We start from the raw sequence: 12,324 nt of genomic DNA, 5'->3' as shown, positions 1-12,324 counted from the left end.
TCCGGGGAGTGGGCTTGAGAAGCTGCATAACTTGGGCCATTTTTATTTCCTGCAGAGAATCCAAGGAAACTCTAGAAAAGTAGTCTGGAGAGAGGAGCCTGGTGAGCCTGGTGAGAGGCCATCTAGGAAAGGAACATGAAATTGGGAAGTCTGTTTTTTGTTGTTCTTTTTTTAAAAAAAAATATTTTTCAATTACAGTTTACATTTAATATTATGTGGTATTGATTTCAGGTGTACAACATAGTAGTTAGACAATCATAAACTTTACGAAGTGTCCCCCCTGATGTTTTCAGTACCTAACTGGCAACCATACACAGTTATTACAATATTATTGACTACTTTCCCTAAGCTGTACTTTACATCTCCATGGTTATTTTGTAGCTACCAATTGTACTTCTTAATCCATCACCCTTTTCACCAAGTCCCACTGGCAACCATCAGTCTGTTTTGTGTGTCTACAAGTCTGTTTCAATTTTATGTGTCCATTTATTTTGTTTTTTAGATTCCACAATAACTGAAATTCTGTGGTATTTATCTTTCTCTGAATGACTTCTTTCACTGAGCATAATGCCCTTTAAGTCCATCCATGCCATTGCAATTGGTAGGATTTCATTCTTTTTATGGCTGAGTAATATCCCATTGTATATATGCACCACAGCTTTTTTTATCCATGTGTCAACTGATGGGCACTTGGGATGCTTCCATATCTTGACTATTGTCAGTAACACTGTAATAATCATAGGGGTGCATTTCTTTCAAAGTAGTGTTTTGGGTTTCTTTGGATATATACCCAGAAGTGGAATTGCTGGGTCATAAGGAAAAAATGGGAATTATTGACTAAAGGCAAAAAACAAGCCTGCTCCTAACATTTATGTATACTGGGCATTGATAATTATAAATCAGTTGACAAACTTTTGAATAAAATATGTTGTATTTTCCTACCTTGAAATTTTACCTTCATAAATGACAAATTGAAAATTTTCTGTAAAGCTATTTTTCTTTTTTTTGAGAGTTTTTGTATTTATTATACTAAACGGCTTAGGTTCCCATCAGCAGATGAGTGGATTAAAGCTATTATTCTTATATAGCATTATAAAACTTAATATTGGTAATTACCAATTAAATTTAAAGGCAAAAACGTAGACTGCAATTAATGAATATAACATTTTCAATAAAAAGAATTAAAATGAAGCTGATATTTAAATATATTGTTAAATGTTATTCCATTTTACTAAATATTCTCATCGAACTATTTGCAGTTCATCTTCCAACTAGTTGCCAACATAAAGAAGTGGTATCATGCTTCTTGGTGTTATTCCTACATGCACACATTTCAGGGAAGAATGAATTGTTTGCAAAATATTCCTCTGCCAAGTCCAACTCTTATAAATATTGCACCAACCCGTGAAGATCTCCAGAATCATGAATTGGAACACAAAGAAAAGCAAGAAAAATGATGTTCAACCTTCCTGGGAAATGATCCTTTGTTCTGCATGAAGTTATTACCTCCATGCTGAGGGTAAGGTTTGACAAATTAATTTGTCTTAAATATTTTTTTAACTTTAGTACATCTGCCGCCTACATCCCCTTTTGGCCCCTCACTGTATCCATATTCACTATGAATAGGGGCATAACTCAGACCTTCATGGTGTTTGGGTATCGTGGCTTTGGTTTCTACCAGTACGATGTAGAGAAACGGATGAGAAGAAACATTTCCCCAGGACCTGAACCGTGTCAGTTAGAAGCATGAATATTTAAAGTTAGAATTTACATGTTGCCACAGTTGAGAAGCAGATTCCAACACAGAGGCACCCATGTGCTTCATATCACGTTGTGTGTGTGTGCTTGTGATATGTGGGGCTCTCTTCAGCATGGAGCCCTGGGCAGGAAACCTTCCTGCTCAGATCTAGGAGAGGTACTGACAAAAGAGGTTTATGGATTCGAGGGTCATTGTATCTGTTTTCAGAAGCCCCTGGGAAGCACACTCATATTGCATAAAGCACTTTCACAGATGGCCTGGGAGGCCAGCACCCCGGAAGACGGCCTCGGGAGGGCCTGTTCTCTGATGGCTGGGGTGCTGGAGGGGGCAGAGAGGTAGGCATGGGTGGGGACAGGAGGAGGGAAAAGCATCGTGTGGAGTGTGACTCTCTTGTGAGAAGGTTTCCATAAAAACAAACTTTGAATTAGACTGGTGATTGTTCACATGGATGTCTCTAGATTCAAACAGTTTGGGATGTTTTCTGAAGTGTTTTTCCTTCATCAGTATCGGTCAGGATTCTTCGGATAACCCAGCAACTCTCTCAGCATCTATTAAGACTCCATTTCAGGAATGGAACGCTCTCCAGAGCCCCCTTTCAGCTGCTACAATAAGGGAAGATGAAAGGAATGGAAACTACCCACCTCCATGGTAGGCTCGGCTTGGAAAGTATTTGTTATTTCTGGCTCCTTTTTTTTGTTTGGCAAGGATACAGAGATTAAAGTCATGAGAAAGAATAGCACAAAGCTACGTGATTATGAAAAACTGGGCTTTTATTGAACATTCTATAATTTCCAGAAAAATAAGACCTCTACGTTCTGCACATTTTTAATCAATTCCATTGGGGGGGTAGTGGTGGTGGTGGTGGTGGTGGGGGGCGCTGTGATTTATGCAACTAACCAACCAGCTGCTTTGCATTTTAAAATGAGAATACTAAAAAACCGAAAAGAAGGAGGCTTGGTTGCTATGGAAATTATTCCATGTACTTATGATAGGTGAGTGTCTGGATTTGAAATGTGAGGTGGCCTCAGAAGAGTTTACGCTGCAATCACAGTGAAAAAAATGTCCACTACCTAAGTGAGAAGAACATTGTCTGTGTTGGGGAAATTCCCTGATAGCCTTTCGCTTATCCAACCATGGGAATGTAACCCTGCACATTAACAGTGTGGTCCGAAACTGAAAATCCCCACCCTGCTCTTTGTGTTTTATCAGCTGGCATCTCAGCACCGGGTGTGGAAGAAAATGAACACACGTGCCCTTTCAGGCCGGGAGTGGGGCTGGCTCGCTGATGAATATTCCAGCACTGTCGTGATGGTGTGGATATGCCAAAATGTCACAGCCTGAAACAAAACCACTCTAATGAGCAAATACGGAGTCTCTAAAGGGGTTTTCTAGACAAATTGAAAAGCCATCTGCTATGTTTAAAGGATTGAGCACAATGAACAACTCTGTGAACACAAACACTCCGTGCGACACGCTGGGTTTATGTTGGTGCTGGGATTCTCACAACCCTGGGAGGGAAGTGGGGCTGGTTGGAAAAGGCAAGGATCCTGCTGGCAGGACAGGGGGTACTCAGGGTCTTTGTTTAATAAGTTCTCACTGAGGAGAAGCTGCTCCCAGACCAACAATGTGATAATTTCCATCGGTGTCTAAATAGTCTGCAAAGTCTAAAGACTTGACTTCTCCTGGTAGGCTTTGGGAAGGTGTTGGAGTTCTTTAAAATGTGTTTGCTGGAGCCCAGCTGGCGTGGCTCAGCGGTTGAGCGGTGACCTATGAACCAGGAGGTCACAGTTCGATTCCTGGTCAGGACACAGGCCCGGGTTGCAGACTTGATTCTAGTGTAGGGCGCACAGGAGGCAGCCAATCAATGATTCTGATCCATGATTCTCTCTCATCACTGGTGTTTCTATCCCCCTCCCCCTCTCCCTCTCCCCTCTTCTCCCTTTAGTGTGTGCTGTAGTTATCAGAGTCAAGAGACTCTGATTGATAAGTCACAAGACTTTATTATGTAACAAGAACCGTGGACTTAAGAACAAAAATCAAAGTTCTAGCTTGAATATGAGTGTGCTACAAAAACTCCCAAGGAAAAAATAAAGTCTCAGCTGCTCACAAAGACTAGGGCTATGGTTCCCTGTAACCCAGTGTACAGACTAGGGTCACCATGTATGTCTCTGTTTTATGGGACAGGGTTACTATGTTGTCACTTGCACTGAACTCATGCTTTTGTGCCAAACACTAAGAGACTGTTTCCAGGCAGTGAGGTGTCACCGACAATACTGTTGTTGCTGTGCCCTGGAGACGTAAAATAGTTCAGGTCCCCCGTGAGTATCAGGAAGTAACTTAATAATGAAAGGGACGACTCTCTCCATCTTACCCTGGATCCTCCATTTTGGGGCAGAGTCATGTGCTCGGCAAGGCTTCTTCCCGGAAGAAGCCTCTGCTAGCAACACCCAGGATTTCTCTGGACTAACCAATGATAATCAAGGGAAGTGCATGCCATCAACATGACCACATCCTGTGTAATGAGACACCGATTTGCGCCTGGCCAATCGGTGGGGCCCACAGTCCCCTCTCCTGCCCTTACTCCACCCCACTATAAAACTCCTCGTCCCATCAGGCTTCGCTCACTACCACTGCGCTTACCGTTGCATCGGTGAGTGTGGTCGGGGAGCCGAACTAGTTCGAAATAAAGGACTCTTTGCTTTTGCATCAGACTCGCTGGCTCCCTGGTGGGCTCTTGGGAATCTTGAAATCTGGGCATAACAAATAACACATTGCGCACCGCATAGAAATCTCTAAGACATACGCCAGGGACCGCACGTTTTTGGGCAAACTGCACGTTATTTAAATCCTCATAATGCACTTTAGGTGTTGTTTTTCAATAATTATAACATTTTTATTTACAAAAACAAACAATTGAAGTTCCTAGTACTTTTTTAACGTATGGTACTGCGTAAAACATTTTCCTCTATGAAGAGGGACCAAACAAAATTTACGTAAGTATCTAGATTCGCTCCTTTTTCCATGGGCGTCAAAAACGAGAACACTCGTGAGCGGTCCTTAACAGATGGTGCACAAAACACGAGAAAACTCCTGAGTGGTATGAAATGTGTTAAGGCTCCATGAGAATGTAGACTCTCATTATTATATTTAGAGATAATGAGGATAAATGTGCAGAGGCCACTGGTGCACGGTGACTTCAACACTATTTGGCAGGACCACACGGGGAACAGCTGACAAGCTCCAAATGCTTCATTCCTAAATCGATTTGGTTATGTGGTGCCCATCCCCTATTCTTTATGATGATCTGCCGAACATTGGCTGAATCAAAATTGTTTTGTTAGGAGCTATTCATATCACCTTAGGGAGGCTGGCTAATATTACAGTTTAATCCCGCTCATAAATTGGCGTTTTTATCTCTGTCATGACTGGTAGGAACAGGATTTTAATAATGTTAGAGCCACAAATCTCTTATGTCCAAGACTTTGGTCTCCTTGGTAGCCCTATTACCAGCATGGAAAAACAACGGATATTCCTTCTTAGTCATTGAGATGGCTATCACTGGTTATGTCAACAGGTTGCAGTTGGTTGAAAAGTGACATGGGACTGACCATGGAGAACTCTGGCTTCTCTTGTCACCAAAACTATTAATGGAGTGGTTCCTAATCAGGGACGATTTACCCCTCCTAACACAGGGGACATTTTCATGTCTGAATGTCATGACTGGGGAGATATTGCAGCCATCTGATAGGTAGAGACCAGGAATTCTACTAAACATCCTACAATGCAAAGAACCTCCCACCCCCACAACAAAGACTTGGCAGGTAGAAGATGTCAACAGTGCTGAGACTGAGCAATGCTTTCCTTGCCGGAAGCGGTCCATCCTTGCTCCTTGACACAGTCGCTGCAGGAAAGAAACATCGGCACAGCATATGTTTCAAGGGACCTGGCGTATATAGCATACTGTTCTTAATATGTTTGCTCCCCTTAGCGCTGTGTGTTTTAACCAAGGTCACCTCTCCGAGAAAGGTTGTTTCCCCAGGTAGGGATTTTTCCCTGAAGTCAGGGAGGGGATGAAACTCCTTAACTAAGTGCCAGGCAGGTAGTTAATCACTTTAACTACGAACAATCACGCTTAAGCTACATAATCTTTACTCCCTGGAATGGAGATAAGAAATGCCCTAACCTTTGTAATAGAAATTGACAGGATTAAAATCAACTGGTATAAATACGGATGTAACAAGACAATAAACGGCAGAACTTCTCAGGAGGTCCAGACCAGAACTTGGCTGGAGATCCTGGCTAGGCTGCTGATCAACTGAACGCTGTCTCCGTGTCATTCCTTCTTCGCCGACTCCGTCTACACCTTTGGGAACCCCTGGACCTGCTGGGGTTGGACCCCGGCATTTCCTTGAGGGTTTCCGAGTAAAGGGTTTCAAAGCTGCCAGGGGTGGGGTGAAAAACCACAAGCCTGGGTCAGATCCACCCGCCATTGGCTGGGAAAAAGAATCGGGTTGGTGGTGATAAGGTGTGAGCCAGCGCATTCTTGCTATGAGGAAGACAGAAGGCCCCACTCTCCTCTGGGAACCACATGCGTACCACTCACACCTCACTGCTGATTCTCCAGCATAAAAAGCATTCAGTGTGCACTTCCCCTCTTCCTGGTCATCCTGCTGGGAGGAAGGAAATCAGAGTAATTGCCGGCATGCCACATCCTGTTCACCTCCCATCAAACATGCGAGGGGTGGTAGATGGCACATGCGTGGCAATTTGCATGTCAGTCTTTAATGAGGAGGCTTTCGGAACCACACATCACCTGCACAACAACATATGCAGGTGGTGTGGCTGAGCAGCTGCCGAATAACTAATCAGGCTGCCAGGTTCCAACGGTTATGTCAAGATCCATTCATGTTAAGCCAGCCTGGGACCTGCAATCTACTGTAAACGAAGCTAATTTAATAAGGGCATCTGCTGGGCTCCCTTGTACATGGTGTTCAGCCGGCATTCCCTTCTTATCATGGGTGAGGTGTTTGTTTTTGTGTCTCCTGACAGCGGCTCTTCCCTCCACGAAGCCCGGAGCCTTTGCCAGCTTTCCAGCCACTTTCTGAATAAATCATCTCTGTTCCATCAGGTGGCAGAGAGGGCATTTTGGATTGTCTGTGGCAGATGGTATGACACACCTAATTGAGGTAATATATCTTTCAGGCCGTCTTGATATGCCATAAGGAAATGTACAGCATGTCACCTGGTGACAAATCTCCACTGGCTGAAACAGGAAATTTGGAGTGAATGTGTCGCACTCAACAGAGACACGGCATTTTTCAAGGGAAAAAACCCATCTCTATTGCCACAGGAGCAACAATGAGCACCTCTATAACATTACATAATTGTCCTTTCTTTTTTGTGGTTGGAACAATGAAGTTCTAGTCTCTTCTGCGCATCCTTGCCAACACTGGTATCTGCTTGATGGTGGCCATTCTGGCAGGCGTGGGGTGGTGTCTCGTGGTGGTTTTTATTGCATTTCCCTGATGATTGGTGATGTTGGACATCTTTACATGTACCAGACGAATAGCAGCATCACTAGACATTCACCTTTACTGAGGCAGACATTTGTGCTGGTCACAGCTAAGAAGGGCATCCCTAGCTCTATGAGCCAATTTAGGACTAATATTATACTACACTGGATAGAAAAGGCCGCCTGCTCAAAATTAGGCACAACGCAGGAAAGGAATGGCTTTCAAAAGCCCAGATAGAGGTCCATCACTTAGAAAATCAACCTCCCTTGTGGACTCCAGGGTCCACAAGACGGGAATCCATCTTCTTCTCATAGAGCCTCACCGAGGCCTCATGGGAGGGAAACACCGGCTTGGGAGCCGACTTCGGCCAGGGCTTCCAGGCACGCTCAGAACCAGCCGTGGAGGGGACAGTTCCAGGATGAAGATTCAGTCCCACCAAGTGGGGGCTTTTATATATTGAGTCTGGGTCTTCAGGTGGAAGGGGTTTTGGCAGAGGAGCCAATAGGTGGGAAGAGACCGGCCCTTTTGAAGAGCTGGGGTGCAGTTTTCTTTAGCGTCATGGGGTATTTTGGGGGGTTGGTGGTGCAGTGAGGAAACCACTCCCGAGAGAACTGCTATCACAGGGTGGTAGTAGGGCTGTGGTAAAGAGAAAACCGTATGATACTACATTAGAGAGAAAGGAGACAGAAGAGGATTATGAGGGTAGGAGTGACCAGAGGCCTGCAGCCTCCTGCACCCCACATCTCATCACCGCGCAGGCTGAGCTGATGGGCGGGGGTGTGTGCGGTGGGGTCAGCCCTTCATCCTGCCTGGGCCTCACAAACTCCAGGGGCCTCACCCAGCCCAGACATGCATAGAGAGGCAGAGCCCATCCCAGGGCCTTGCTACAATTTCTCTGAGGCCCAGTCCTTATCATTTATTATAAATAATTATCAATGTGGAAGGTATTTCCCCACCCGAGGATTCGCCAATCTATTCTTTTAAAGCTTGCAAGAATCAGTTACGTTAAGCCCCTCGTGCCCGCACTCTCTGACTCTCCCTCCCTGCCTTGTCAAAGTCCCTGGCTGTTGTTAATACTCCTATAGTAGGTTTATGCGTTGTGCACTGTTGTAAGCCCCTTGTATATATTCACCCTTTTAATCCTTACAAGCACTTTGAATAGATTACCTAGTTAGTCCTTACAACCTCCTTGTAAGATAATTATTATTCCAGGTTTTCAGAAGAGGAAACTGACTTGTAAGCAGTTAAACAATTATATTTGTATATAGGTTGTATCTCTCTATACATATATGCACACATTGCATAATAACACATTTTTATTCTAGGTTTTGCTTCAAAAATATATGTTTATTATAAAAAATTGGGAAATACAGACCCCCCTCTCTACCCAAAGAAAGTATTAATCAACCTCGTCATCAGAGATCACCTCCATCAACATATTTGCATATCTATTCATGTTCTTTTATGTAACACATTTGTATTTTGTTTTGTTTTGTTTTTCACTTTATTTTATTTCATGTTATGTATGAAAGCATGTGTGATGATTTCAATGTGTCATGCACTGTTTTATATATTTTATAAATATTAACTCAGCTACCTGTCATATAAATGAAAGAGATTAAGTAATTTGTCAAGAGTCTCATACTATTGAATTGTGGAGCTCAGATTCAAACTCAGACAATCTGGTTTGAGTCCCAATTTTAATTATTCTGCCCTCCCAACTCTCATATGTACATAGATCGCAAAATTGGAATCGTGTTGCCTTCAGCATGCATTAACATAGCGGGTTTTATTTTTATCCTAATTTTAATTATTTATGGAAATAAAGATTTCATCAAGGAATAGATCATGCCAGTAACAGCAGCTAAAAAAGCAGGTAGAAAAAATGTACTCCTCAACAGACTCATGCGCGCGTGCACACACACACACACACACACACACACACACACACGCACACACACACACTAAACCAAAGAAAAAAGGTTTGTGTTTCTAGTCAAATAATGAATCATTTGACATGTAGAGTCGTGCTCACATGGGTCACTTAAATAACACCCGGTATATTTAATTGGCTCTGTGTGTTTGATTAACTGCAGAGGGGCAGAGATAATTCGCTGGCCGGCAATCAGTTAACTGCTCGGGGCACTGGATATGGACAAGTCGCTTGGGGGTTTAGGGATATGTAGGACAAGTCAGCAGAATTCTTGCTGATGAGCTAGCTATGGAGGCAAGACACATATGCATAGAGGGTTGTTGTAGATTGAATGCTTATGTCCTCCCCCCAAATTCATATGTTGAGGTCTCTAGTCCCCAGTGTGATGACGTTTTGAGATGGGGCCTTCAGGCGTTCATTATGTTTGGATGAGGTCATGAAGGTATGACCCTCATAGTGTCCCTACAAGAAGAGACAGCAGAGAGCGCTCTCTCTCTCTCTCTCTCTATCTCGCTCTCGCTCTCTCTTTCCCCTTTCCAGCCTTGAAGAAGAGGTCAAGTGGACACAGGGAGAGACGGTGGCCACCTACAGGCTGAGGGACTCTCTGAATAGAGCCTACCTTGCCAGCACCTTGATCTTGGACTTTCCAGGCTCCAGAACTGTGAGAAATACATTTCTGTTGTTTACACCACCCGGTCTATGGTCCTTTGTTGTCGCAGCCTGAGCAGACTAATACAGAAAGGGAATTTTAAAAAGTTGTTTAAGGCAGTAAGTGCTTAAACTAAGAGAAGGATATAATCAATAGTTTGGAACAAGGAGGGGGTCTGAGCAGCTGTGGTGGCCTGGTAAGGACTTGGGGGAGGGGGAGAAGCTGCAGACTCATGAGGCAGAGGATTCAATGACTGACCGTGCAGATTCTAAATGTGCTTACTCATGATTCATTTGACCCCTGTGAGCAAGCAGAGCTCCTACCAGGGCTCTGTATTTGCTCTTCTCTCTGAATTGTGTATTCTTCTCCCCTCTCTCCCTGGTCACCTTCCCACCTGCTCAGACTCAGGCTCAGCTTAAAGTCTCATCCTCAGGAAACTCCTGGCTGACTCCCAGGCTTGGCTGTGGTCCCCCTTTCAGAATTCGCTGACCTTTCTCTTCAGGGCACTTTCCATGGTGATATTTAAAATCTTGATTTGTGTGATTTTTATTTTATTTTTTGGTAATGCTTGTCTGCCCATTAGACTGCAAACTCTGCAAGCACGCAGTTTGGGATTGTTTCCCTATTATTATCCCGAGTCCTGGCACAGACTTCATACACATTAGGTTCTCAATAAATGTTTGTTGATTGACTAAGTGGACGAATGGCTATTACTCTCTAACAAGAGAGCCCTTCCTTGCTGCAGCAGTTATATATTTTAAAGACTGCATCTTTTTTTTTTAGGTTGGAGGGAAGGACCACAGATATAATCGAGAGAAATACATTGTGGTCTCCTAGTCCATGTTTTAAAAATAAACTGGTTGGCCCTGATCTGTCTGAGCCTTCTTTAGAGCTTCAGCTTGCTGCTGATTTATAGAACTAGAGGGAGGAAGCTCATGGCCAGATGACAAAATAGACTGGGTGGAATTGATAGCCATATAATAGCTCAGGTCGAGCTGGGCTGTGGTTCAGATATTCCTTCAAACTTTTACCTGCCAACTTATTGGAACAGACTGAGAAGAGGGTTTTCTCAATTATTGTTTTCTTTTTTTTAGGGTCTGCTTAAAAATACAAAGAGAATGGACTAACCTGCAGACATTTGCACTAGCAGCTTTTTCAGGTACTAAAGGTAAAACAAATTTAACTCCATTTCCTTTCGGGGCACCGAGCTCCTTAAGCATTTAGGAAGAGAGGAGGAAAACGAAATCAAGGGTGTTTTTCCTTTTTTGTTGGGTTCTCTGTGAATGTCCTTTGACTATACTCAGCTGCCCCAGTTCCCAGCTTCCTGTGGTATCACATGTTTCTCTCTCCCTCTGGCCTCCACAAAGCGTGGCCATTCATGGCCTTTCCTGCAGATCACAGAAACCAGAAGGCGTGGCATGGTCAAAACTTTCTCCTTTGGTCTTTTGTGGAAGTGCAAACCCCAGGACATTAACAAGCCTTCCATCTCCAAGGCCTTTGTGTAGGAGCTAAAAATGGCCAAACTAATTTTGTCAGTGGTCCAGTGATCAAAAACAAGACTTGGTATATTGACAGGCTAATAATGTTTAGGAGACCTTTCCTAATAGAGAAATCCCTTCCAACATCTGCCTCACACTTATAATGGCCGGTGAACTCTGGTTTTACCAAAACTATGCCATGAACAAATATGACTCCAAAGACATGTCACATGTCTAAATGTTGGAACACTCCCCTTTTCCACTGGTCACTTATTTTATTTCAAATGCAGCTGAGAAACAGCCAGGAAGTAATATTTTATTTATTTATTTAAATATGTTTTTATTTATTATAGAGAGAGAGAGGGAGATGAAGAGAGAAACATTGATGAGCGAGAACCATTGATTGGCTGCCTCCTGCGTGACCCCTACTGGGGATCAAACCCACAACCCCAACATGTGCCCTGACCTGGAATCAAACCAGCAACCAACTGAGCCACGCTGGCCAGGGCCAGAAAGTAATATTTGTAGAAATCAAATGGATTTTTCAATATTCATATAATAAGTTCATGTACTTTCTTTATATAGCCCCACTGGTTCTTGCTCATAGATGTTTCTCTCTCCCTTTCCTTCCTCTCTCTCTTTCTAAAATCAATAAAAATATATTTAAATAAATAAATAAATACGTTCTGGCTATTTCTCAGCTGCATTTCACCTTGTGCCCATATATTCGGGCTGTATACAAAGTTTTAACAAGCTTAAGCTGGATTTTCTGCTCATAATATATTATAAACATACATTAGAAAAAGCAAACCCATTAGAGTGAGCACAATTGATGGCCAAATTGTGCTGGAGGATGCAGAGAAAAGAGAAAATGCAGATTCAAGAACTACAAAGAAACAAACATCGCAGTAGCCCAAGGCCATTTTGTGTAGGGGAGGAGCCCTCTCCACCCTCATTGAAAAACATTTCTGTATTACAATCCTGCAGGCAAT

The 12,324-nt window shown here is 43.3% G+C and overlaps 1 long non-coding RNA gene across 1 annotated transcript; it reads left to right on the top strand.

Moving 5' to 3' along the window:
- Positions 1–1,431: 1,431 nt before the first annotated feature.
- Positions 1,432–2,420, top strand: LOC107184784. Its single transcript, XR_001515690.1, has 2 exons — positions 1,432–1,519; positions 2,264–2,420. It is a non-coding gene; the product is annotated as an uncharacterized LOC107184784 (long non-coding RNA).
- Positions 2,421–12,324: the final 9,904 nt, after the last annotated feature.

The sequence above is a fragment of the Myotis davidii genome, unplaced genomic scaffold, assembly GCF_000327345.1.
Source record: "Myotis davidii unplaced genomic scaffold, ASM32734v1 scaffold348, whole genome shotgun sequence".
NCBI lineage: Eukaryota > Metazoa > Chordata > Mammalia > Chiroptera > Vespertilionidae > Myotis > Myotis davidii.
The sequence above is the reverse complement of the archived record's forward strand: the minus strand, read 5'-3'. Positions and strand labels throughout refer to the sequence as shown.